Below are 12,021 nucleotides of genomic sequence, written 5' to 3'. Positions count from 1 at the left end.
GTGTGTATTGCTGGACTAAGAGAGCTGTGAAAGCTCACATTCCAGACCGTGTGTGAGGTCAGCTCTAGACATTCAGGTCCCTCCAAAAGAGAGACTGTCTCCCACTTCCTGGCTAAAGACCTGTGGAGATGTAGCAGCTGTGGGCTCAGCCTGGGGCTACCATCAGAGCAGACAGGGTCACAGTGCCAAAGGTCACAGGAGCAGGGCATATGGGAATGCGGAGATGGTGGCCACTTGTGGCCTGGAGAATTTTAAACATGAGAATGGCAGAAGCCATTCTGTATGTCAGGAAGAAAACACAGTGGACCCTGGCAGGGCAGCCTGCGTTCCCAAGTTTGTTATAGCCAGGATGCCTGAGTTTGCCATGAACCGGACTCATGATATATAAAGAAGCAGAGCTTGAGCTATTATCTTTCAGATATTCTATCCACCCAAGAAAGCCTTTTAGGTTCGGATATGGTTTGTAGTTTTCACTTCAGCAAGTCAAAAGATGGAGAGAGACTAAAAATATCACCCATGCTGGAGAACTGTGCACTATGGAGATTCTGTAAGACCCTTCTAAGAGCTCACACTGATTCTCCAAGAGAAAGACAGCAATGAACGCCTGCCACTTAGAGAGCATCAACAGCCAGGCTGAAACAGCACCAGTGGAATGACACCTTCTCCCTTTACGTTTTAAGTCTCAACTCCTCCCCTGCCTAGAACAAGAGCAAGCCAGAAAAGGCGGGGAAGGGTGGAGAGGAAGATTTTTAAAAATGTTCTTTCCCCACCACTTGCCTCTGAGCAGTGGCATGCTGCCAGCTCTGATGTGTAGGAAAACACTCCAATGTGTAGCAGTTGCCAATTTCCATGGTGCAAATACTCCCACCATGGCTGATTTTAATCCACCAACCTGACAACACCGAACTTGGAATTGCAAAGAGATGCTAACAATTGGCTCGTGCTGAGACTCTATCCCTTTCCAGCACATTGCTGCAGCTGAGCCACAGCCCAGGCCTGGGCTGAAGTGGGAGCAAAGAGGGGGTGGAAAGAGAGGGAGGGTTTGGGTTGGGTATGAGATTGAAATTTTTATTTAGACTAGAAAGGATTTCTTTGTAATTTAAAGTGAGCCTTAATAACCAGTGTAGACCTACTCTTAGATTTGAATGTGATCAAGAAACTTCATAATCTCTCTAGACTGTAAAAAGAGGTTTAAGAGAAAGATCAGACAGCATATACTTAAGAGAATGAGTGGAAAACAAAGCCATTCTCTGTATTGCCACGAGTTCATCCTATTGAATATTCATGTATTTCTTTTCCAAAGGCTTCCTCAGGAGTTCGTCATCTACCACATCCCAGAGGAGCACAGAGGAGCAATGAGTCTTCTGTGGATCTTTTTACCTCTCATGCTAACTCTCCTTCTTCAGGGAAACGGGCCTGAACTATCATAATGAGAGGTCATCATATTTATTTTGGAGAAAATTGAAAATTGTAAGCAGTGTGTGTGCCATCAACCCACACAGCAGAAACCCAGGCTAGTGCAAGGAGGGACAGGCGAGGGAAGGCCTGTTCCTGGAGTCTGAGTGCCTTCTTGTCTAGCATCCATCCCACTGCTGTGTGTGGCCACTGTGCTGGAGAAGCTGAGCCAGGTTCTCAGGAATCACTCGCTATGGAAATTTCCAGTGGTGTCCAAACCGTGGCCTGTTGCCACGTGTGGATTATTTGAAACCTATTTTGTTTATCTGTGGTTCTGGATATCACAAAAAGTATCCACAAACCTTTTTTTTTGCTCATCAGCTTTTACTAATGTTTGAGTATTTAATGTGTGGTTCAAGGCAACTCTGATTCTTCCAATGTGCAGCAGAAAAGAAAAAGGTTGGACACCCTGGGTAGCCATGAGAAAGAAATACTACTTTGGGGAGGGAAATTCTTTGGGCTACATAACTCTTGACAAAAATGCTTATTAAACTATGACATTCCTCACATGCACAAGCCCTGGCCTGGCCCAAGACACCATCACCTTTTGTCTAGAGAAGCAGTTTTATAAACAGACTCTCTAATTCTACTCTTACTCTTTATAGTCTAACCCCCACACAGCAGCCAGAGTTACTCTATAAAAAATGTCACATCTTATCTGTTGACAAACAAAACAAAACAAAGGCTCCCATTTCTCTCAGTCAAACCCAAAGTTCTTCCAATGCTCTGGCCTCGTTCCACTCTTTCTCTTATTCCCCCTTCTCCAGTCACACTGACCTCCTTGCCCTTCCTCAAACCACCAAACACGTCCCCACTCCAGGACCCCTACCCTTACTGTTCTCTCCAGGTGGCACTCCTCTCACTAGGAGCCATGTCATACACTCCCTCATTTATTTAAGGTCTCTTATCAAAAAAAAAAATGTTCAAAAAAAATGTATCAAGCCAAAGCACCTTGACCATCTTGTATGAAAAGTCGCTTGCCCCATCCTGATACTTCCATCCCCCTCACTCTGGATTATTTCCTGCACAGCACAAACACCACACACACAGTACAAACTAGCCTGCCTCACTGTTGTGTTTTGATTTGCACTGCAGTATAAACTCCATGAATACTGGGACTTTGTCTGATTTGGGGTTTTGAGTTTATTTTTTATATATCTTTTAGTATTTTGATGACCCCTGTGCAGGTAGCAGCAACACAGTAGATATTGAATGAATAAATGTTCTACTGTATAACATGTTAGGAACAGTGAACAAAATCTGAAGAAAGAATCTCCCAATCCTATATAGCAAGAGGCATTCCGTGAATCATTTCTTAGCTTCCTCACCGTGTGAGAGACAGCAGAGGCAGGCGGTTCAGCACTCTATTTTTATAGAAGGGACACAGAGCTGTAAAGTAAGGAAACTGGACACATTGAGTTCCTCCAGGGTTATGTTTACCCTCACTCAGTTACGATATTTCCTATCTCCTCATCTCCCTCTGCCTTTGGGCTTTCCTTTCCATACACATATCTTAGAATTTTGTAAGTAATAGTCTCAATACCCTGTGAAACAGTGATTCTATTTGATGTAGTATTTCATCCGCTGAGCAAGTAAAGAACTCTAGTTTGATATCCTGTCTAACCAGTGAGATGTTTTAGCTAACAATGACATGATTTAATCTTTTTATTGAGGCATAAATTACATACAGTTAGATACACTGATATTAAGTACCTGGGTAGGAAGGGTTTGATAAAAATATTCACTTGTGCAACATACACACATATCAGTACATAGAATATGACTATTAATTCGTAATGATCCTGTGTAAGCAAATCACTATGCCTTTTCAGAAGCAACCATTGCTCAGATTTCTATCAATGTAAATTGTTTTTGCCTACTCAGGAATTTTACATAAATTTAAAACATTTTGTATTTTTTTTGTCTATCTTGTCTTGATCAGCATATTTTGAAATTCATCCATGTTATTGAATTTATCAAAAAGTCCTTTATTCTACTGCAGTGTAGCATTTCCTTCTAAGAATATACCAGAGTGTGCCTATCTATTCATTGATTGATTAATTAATCAATCAACCATTGCTCAGATTAATTAATCAAGCAACCATTGCTCAGATTTCTATCAATGTAAATTGTTTTTGCCTACTCAGGAATTTTACATAAATTTAAAACATTTTGTATTTTTTTTGTCTATCTTGTCTTGATCAGCATATTTTGAAATTCATCCATGTTATTGAATTTATCAAAAAGTCCTTTATTCTACTGCAGTGTAGCATTTCCTTCTAAGAATATACCAGAGTGTGCCTATCTATTCATTGATTGATTAATTAATCAATCAACCATTGCTCAGATTAATTAATCAAGCAACCATTGCTCAGATTTCTATCAATGTAAATTGTTTTTGCCTACTCAGGAATTTTACATAAATTTAAAACATTTTGTATTTTTTTTGTCTATCTTGTCTTGATCAGCATATTTTGAAATTCATCCATGTTATTGAATTTATCAAAAAGTCCTTTATTCTACTGCAGTGTAGCATTTCCTTCTAAGAATATACCAGAGTGTGCTTATCTATTCATTGATTGCGATAAGCACACTCTGGTATATTCTTAGAAGGAAATGCTACACTGCAGTAGAATAAAGGACTTTTTGATAAATTTCTTTTCAGCTTTCAGCTATTATAAATAAAGCTATTTTTAATATGCATACACATACACACACAAATCTTTTTTGAGTGTATATAGGTCTTTTATTTTCCTTTTTGGACCTAAAATATGTTCTTATTTTTCTTCAGTAAATACTTAGGAGCAGAATTGCAGAGTGATAGGTTATGTCTAAGTTTAAGTTTATAAGAAACTGCCTATTTTTCCAAGGTAATTGAATTATTTTACCCTCCAAATATAACAGAAATGTAAAATAGTTCTAGTTGCTCTATAATGTCACTAACATCCATTACTGTCAGTCCTTCTCATTTTAACCATTATGATATTCATATGCTAGTGTCTTATAGGTTTATTTTGTGTTTCTCAGATGCCAATTAATGTCAAGCATATTTTCATGAGTTTATTGGGCCCTTAAAAATATCCCTGTGTGAAATATCTGTTTAAGTCTTATATGCAGTTTTCTTGCTTAAAATTGTTTTTGTTAGTAATTCAGGAATTCTTTGGAAATTTTGGCGACAAGGACCTGCTGTATCAATAAAAAGAGTGAACATCCTTACATTTTCACAATCTTACATATTTCACCATTAAGTATTATATTAACTATAGGTATGACATATATAACTTGTACCTCATTGTGGAAGCTCCCTTTCATTTCTTATTTGCTGAGTTTTTATCATGACTGGATGCTGATATTTTATATTTATTTATTTATTTATTTTTTGAGACAGAGACTTACTCTGTCGCGCTCAGTATTACAGCTCACAGCAACCTCAAACTCTTGGGTTTAAGTGATTCTCTTGCCTCAGCCTCCCAAGTAGCTGGAACTACAGGAGCCCCATCTATTTTTCTGTTGCAGTTGTCGTTGTCTAGCAGGCCCGGGCTGGGTTCGAACCCTACTGCCTCAGTTTATGTGGCCGGTGCCCTAACTACTGAGCACAGGTGCTGAGCCAGTATGCAGATATTTTAAATAGTTGATTAACATTAATATTTATTATAATTGGTTAAACAATGACATTATTTTTTTCCTAATACATTTGATAGGATTCAACAGTGAGCCCCTCTCACCCTAGACTTTTCATATGGGAAGTTTATTAACTATCATATGAAATAACTTATTTAATGAATAAAGAACAATTTGTAAATTTTTGTGTCTCTCAGATGATTTTCCAATTTTGCCTAATTTATTCAGTTTATTGGCATGTTGTCATTCATTCTATTTATGCTGTATCTTACTATTCATTCAATGCCTCTGTAGGATTTCCAGCTATGCCTACACTTTCACTTAGACATTGCTGATTTGTTTGTTCTCACATTTTTTTCATAATTAATCTATTTAGAAGCTTGTCAATTTTATTGATATTTTTAATGGACGAACTTTTCTTTGTTTTTGTTGATGTTTTCTACTATTTGTTTTATTCTTCATTAATCTTCATTCTTATCATTATTATTTCCTTTATTCATACACCTTGGGTTTAATTTATTCTTTGAGTTCATTACCTTTTTCCCCTCTGACAGAATTCAAACTATTTTCCTCATTTAATACTTTTTTAAATATCAGATGAATATTTGAAACAATATGGTATGTTTTCAGATCTAGAATTTCCACTTGGTTTCTTTTACATAGCTTCCATTTCTCTGTACAGATTCCCATAATTCACTCACTTTTTCTTTATTTTTAACACCTTACATGAATTCATAATAGTTGTCTTAATGTCCTTGTTTACTCTTGTTTACATCTGTGTCATACCTGAGTCTCTTGAATTTTTGTCTTCCTAGTTTTGGAATACATTTCCTTACTCTGCACAGACATGGTAATTTTTTGTTGTTTGTAGGGCATTGTGGATACTATAATGCAGAAAATCTGCAATTTTGGCTTCCCTTAGACTGTTGAGTTTTATTTTGGAAAATAATTGTCTCACTGGTGGATGAGTTCTCTCCTAGAAAATGTGAGGGAAGATCAAGAGTAGTTCTATTCTTCAGAAAGGTTGTACTAGTCTGCAGTCCCACCAGCAGTGTAAAAGTGTTCCCTTCTCTCCACATCCACGCCAGCATCTGCAGTTTTGAGATTTTGTGATGTGGGCCATTCTCACTGGGGTTAGATGATATCTCAGGGTTGTTTGGATTTGCATTTCTCTAATATATAGAGATGATGAACATTTTTTCATGTGTTTGTTAGCCATTCGTCTGTCGTCTTTAGAGAAAGTTCTATTCATGCTTCTTGCCCATTGATATATGAGATTGTTGGCTTTTTTCATGTGGATTAATTTGAGTTCTCTATAGATCCTACTTATCAAGCTTTTGTCTGATTGAAAATATGCAAATATCCTTTCCCATTGTGTGGGTTGTCTCTTTGCTTTGGTTATTGTCTCCTTAGCTGTACAGAAGCTTTTCAGTTTAATGTAAGTCCCATTTGTTTATTTTTGTTGTTGTTGCAATTGCCATGGCAGTCTTCTTCATGAAGTCTTTCCCCAGGCCAATATCTTCCAGTGTTTTTCCTATGCTTTCTTTGAGGATTTTTATTGTTTCATGCCTTAAGTTTAAGTCCTTTATCCATCTTGAATCAATTTTTGTGAGTGGGGAAAGGTGTGGGTCCAGTTTCAGTCTTTTACATGTAGACATTCAGTTCTCCCAACACCATTTATTGAATAGGGAGTCTTTCCCCCAAGGTATGCTCCTTTCTGGAAGGAAGTATGGAGAAACCTCAAAGCACTCAAGCTAGACCTCCCATTTGATCCTGCAATCCCATTACTGGGCATCTACCCAAAAGGAAAAAAATCCTTTTATCGTAAGGACACTTGTACTAGACTGTTTATTGCAGCTCAATTTACAATTGCCAAAATGTGGAAAGAGCCTAAATGCCCACCAACCCAGGAATGGATTAACAAGCTGTGGTATATGTATACCATGGAATACTATTCAGCCATTAAAAAAAATGGAGACTTTACATCCTTCATATTAACCTGGATGGAAGTTGAAGACATTATTCTTAGTAAAGCATCACAGGAATGGAGAAGCACGAATCCTATGTACTCAATTTTGATATGAGGACATTTAAGAACAATTAAGGTTATGGGGGGGAAGCTGAAAGAGGGACGGAGGGAGGGGGGTGGAGCCTTGGTGTGTGTCACACTTTATGGGGGCAAGACATGATTGCAAGAGGGACTTTACCTAACAATTGCAATCAGTGTAACCTGGCTTATTGTACCCTCAATGAATCCCCAACAATAAAAAAAAAAAAGAAGGTGTCACTTCTCTGTGGAATCTCAGCTGAATGTCTGACAGTAGCTCTGCCAACATTTTGTGACCTACAGAATCTTCATTTGGCTCTTAGGCCCCTAGTCCTTGTTCATGTGAGACCTCACAATGTCATGCTGACCAGAAGACCAGTTAAAAGATCATTACAGCCCAAACACACTGATCTCATTGCTTCCCATGCATAAAGAGTTTCATCATCAAATTATATACGGGCTATAGGGGAGTGCACACAAACATAAATTCCCTTGAGTTTCCATTTTCTTGCCTCAACTAGAGTACTTGACATTTGAGGGCAGAGCCCTTCTCTAACAAACACCAAGCCCCTCTTCAACTCATCATTTTCTTCTGAGTTCGTACTAAGCATCTTGCCAAAAGGTGTTGAGGTGTAATGTGACCGAGGAATGCGAGTGAGAAGTTCTATGGATTTGAATGGCAGTGCATCCTGACAGGCATCAAAAATGGAACACACTAAAATCCTTGGCCCAATTTGCCAAAAGAATACAGAATGATTTCTTTTAACACATTAAGCAAAAAAGGTTAGGTTAGTGAAAATCATCTTATAACCTGATTTATAGTCCACCGAGGTGGAAAGAACATGGATTTTCTACTAACCTTGGGTTTTAATTTTGGTTCCACCACTGATTACTTGAGTGGGTTTAAGAAACTGACTTACCCTCTCTAAAATTTAGTTTTTTCATCTGTGAAACAGGCAGTAATCCCCCTTTATGAGGGTTTTTGTTAGACTTTAATGAGTGGCAAATAGAATGTAGTTTCTTGGAACATAGTGAGTTCTATGTGATTGTTCGTTCTTTACTTCTCCATGTCAGTGAGTATAAAAAGGGGGCAAAAGCAGAAAAGATTCAAGTCTAGAGGATTGGGTTCTCTTTAAAAATCACTGCCTGTCTCAGAGTCTCAGGATTTTGGGAGTTTTGTTTCATGAGATATTGATCAAGAGATCTCAGTTTTCTCCAGAGGCAGCAAACATTGTATGGGTCTGCGAATACTAATTAGCTACAGCCTCACATACTCAGCCTCCCAGCTAATTCTCCTCCCATGACAGCTAACAACAAGGCAATAGAAAGAAGTTAGGGAAACAAAAAGATCAAAAGAAAATAAAGATACAGGCTTCAAAGAACAAAGAAAAAGGAGGAGAAAAGGGAATAGAAAAAAGTAGAAGCTGATGGTAAAAAGCACATAGGGCTGAGAGCTATGATGCTACTGGCACTGTCAGCTGAAAGCCCTGCTCATCAGAATTCATAGAGATGATAGGGGAAGGAGAAACCATAGAGGCTGGGGACTGCTTTGAGTGGAGCTTAGATCTTACAAGGTAGAAACTGCCTGAAGCATCAGAGCTTAATTTCTGAACTTCTAAATCACCAACTGAGTTTAGCTCAGAATTGGTAATTTATAAGCCTCTCTAAATTTCAACTTTCTTTAAGAAAAACAAATCCTAATTTTTCACTGGTTTTGTTCCTAGAATACATACTTCACTCATAAAGAGTCAGTGAGAGAAGAGAGTGGTTTGCAAATGCTGCAGTGGAGAACAGTCGTCATCAGTGAGAACAGAACTAGCCAACAACCTTCTTGTGGTCCTAGAATGGGTGAAGACACTGCTGCTTTGTTTTGCATATTCAATTTTAATTCCCCTTCACAATCCAGAGACACAACCTAGATGGAGCAATACATGAAGGGGAAATGCTTTTAAGCTCATTTGGGGACAGTATGTTAAATTTCAAGTTCATGCATAACTTTAAAGTAGGGTGAGGGGACACGAGACATGTTCAAAAGCCTTACTACTGAAATTTTGTTCAAGGATCAAAAGCATCTGGATCACTAGGAAGCTTATTTGAAACTGAGAATCCCAGATGCTTTCCCAGAACTAATGAATCAGAACCCCAAGTCATTTATATGCACACTAGTGTTTGAGAATCCTTGAATTTGAAAATGAGAAGAGACTGCTAATTATCCAACTGCAATTATACCAGGTCATTTACCTTCAACATTCTGTTTTGGTTCCTTAATAGGAATGGAAAGTCCGTTTCAAGAGGTGATTATCCATGTCGAGTAGCTGCAGTTGAGGAGGGAGATGGCTTGGCCAGAAGCTTTGCTTCGTCACCACTGTCATGATGTGAGAAAAATAACTTATGTTTTATAAATTTCCATTTGTCATTCTGCAAAATGAGGCCCATACATGTAATTAATATTGTCACAGTGTTGAGAAGGAAACATAAAATAAAAAGCATGAATCATGCTACACTTTCACCCAGAAAATTTTAATGGCTCCTCATAGCCTGCAGGTTAGTATCCAGCATCTATAAATGGCATGCAGAGCTCTTAACTCTAGTTCTACCTTACTTCTCCATCTTAATTGCCTATTACATTTTTTTAATTAAATCATAGCTGTGTACATTAATGTAATCATGGGGCACCATACACTGGTTTTATATACATTTTTTCATGAACCCTGTACTTTTGCCTTTCCCTGAAATGTAGCTTTCATTTTCATTTCCATACCTATATCTCTGCTCTTCCTTCTGCCAGGAAAGAATTTTAATTATTCAGGAAGACTCAGTTCAAAAGCACCTGCCTCATAAAGCTGTTGTCACTAGCACTAATTGGACATCGTTTAATATCTCCCTGCTAGGTACAGTGATTTACCCCTTTCTCTACAGCAACACTATTTCATTCTTTTTCGAGTTGTTGCTGGTTGGGTATATATATCTGAAAATGCTTTTGAAATGCAAAATATTCAAGGAGAGAGATTACCTTTTATTCATCATTATGGTCCTCTCAACCATTAACACAGTACTTTTCACATAATATATAAATGAAAGTTTGAAGAAATTAGAAAGGAAAAAAAGAAACTCCTTAAGACACTAGAAGATAGTTTTGTCCTAAAAATTATTTGTCACCATTTCTATACGGTAGGAATAAAATTGTTCATTAAGTATGTACCAATCTGAAGGTGGAAGACAAATTTGTTATACACCATTCTACATAAAGAAATGGAATTAATTTGTGGCTTTATTAATATACAGTAGAACCTCTATAAGTTGACTGCCCAAGGGACTATACCAAACTGGTTAATAGACACAAGTGGTCAACATAAGGAATTTCCATTGAATATATGTGGTGCATGTCCAGTCCATGAAAATTATGTCAACTTAAGGAGGTGCTCAGTGTAGGGAGGTGGTCAACTATGGGGTTGCAACTATAGCCAATTCTTACTGTGTGGTCCTCGGACTCCAAGTTGTGCCTCCACACTCTGCTATAGTTTCAACTATTAAAGAGGTAAAGTTTCAATCAATTCTCCTTTAAATGAAATTTTCTTGATTGTTACTTAATTGAAGTTAGCTGAGGGCTGATTTCTTTTTATTTATTTATTTCAGATTAATATGAGGGTACAAATTGTTAGGTTACATTGCCTGCATTTGTTAGGTAATGTTCGAGCTGTAGTTGAGCTGTACACCCTTACATTGTGCACCTTAGGCGAGAGCTAAGCAATCACCTCCCTCCTCCTCCCCCTCACTTGAATTTAATTTTTTCTATCATGTGGAGGTGTAGTTGTTTATCTGTTGGTTTCACATTAGTATTGCATACATTGGATACTTGCTTTTCTATTCTTGTGATTTTTACTAAGAAGAATGTTCTTCAACTCCATCTAAAACGTAAAAACAAAGTCTCCATCTTTCTTTATGGCTGAATAGTATTTCATAGTATACATATACCACAATTTATCAATCCATTCATGAGCTGATGAGCCGTTGGGTTGATTTCACATCTCTTTCACAATTGCAAATTGAGCTGTGATACATAGTCTAGTGCAAACGTCCTTATGGCAAAATTATTTTTTTTTCTTCTGGGTAGATACCCAGTAATGGGATAGAGGAATAAATGGAAGGTCTAGTTTCAGCTCTTTGAGAATTCTCCACACTTCTTCCCATACGGGATGTATTAGTTTGCAGTCCCACCAACAGTGTAAAAGTGTTCCCTTCTCTCCACATCCATGCTAGCATCTGCAGCTTTGAGACTTTGCAATGTGGGTCGTTCTCCCTGGGGTTAGGTGATATCTCACAGTGATTTTGATATGCACTTTCTGATGATTAGGGATGATGAGCATTTTTCATGTGTTAGTAATTCATTTGTCTTCTTCATCAAAGGTTCTATTCAAGTCTCTTGCCCACTTATAAATGAGATTGTTTGCTCTCTTCTTGTTGATGAGTTTGAGTCTCTGTAGATTCTAGTTAGTCCTTTGTCAGATTTGTAGCATGCAAGTATCGTCTCCCATTCTGAAGGTTGTCTGTATACTTTAGTTGTTGTACCCTTAGCTGCGCAGAAGCTTTTTAGTTTGATCATATCCCATTCATTTATTTTTGGTGTTGCTGAAATTGCCAGGGAGGTCTTCTTCATAAAATCATTTCCCAGGCCAATGTTGTTATGAGTTTTTCCCATACTTTCTTCTAGAATTTTTATTGCTTTGTGTCTTAGATTTAAATCTTTTACCAATGAGAGTCAATTTTTATAAGTGGTGAGAATTGCTGGTCCAGTTTCAGTCTTCTGCATGTGGCTAACCTGTTTTCCTAGCACCATTTATTAAATAAGTATTCTTTTCCCCCACTGTATGCCTTTATTTGGTTTACCAAGGATCAGA

This window comes from Nycticebus coucang, chromosome 14 (genome assembly GCF_027406575.1).
Source record: "Nycticebus coucang isolate mNycCou1 chromosome 14, mNycCou1.pri, whole genome shotgun sequence".
NCBI classification, from domain to species: domain Eukaryota; kingdom Metazoa; phylum Chordata; class Mammalia; order Primates; family Lorisidae; genus Nycticebus; species Nycticebus coucang.
This window is presented reverse-complemented; position numbering follows the sequence as displayed.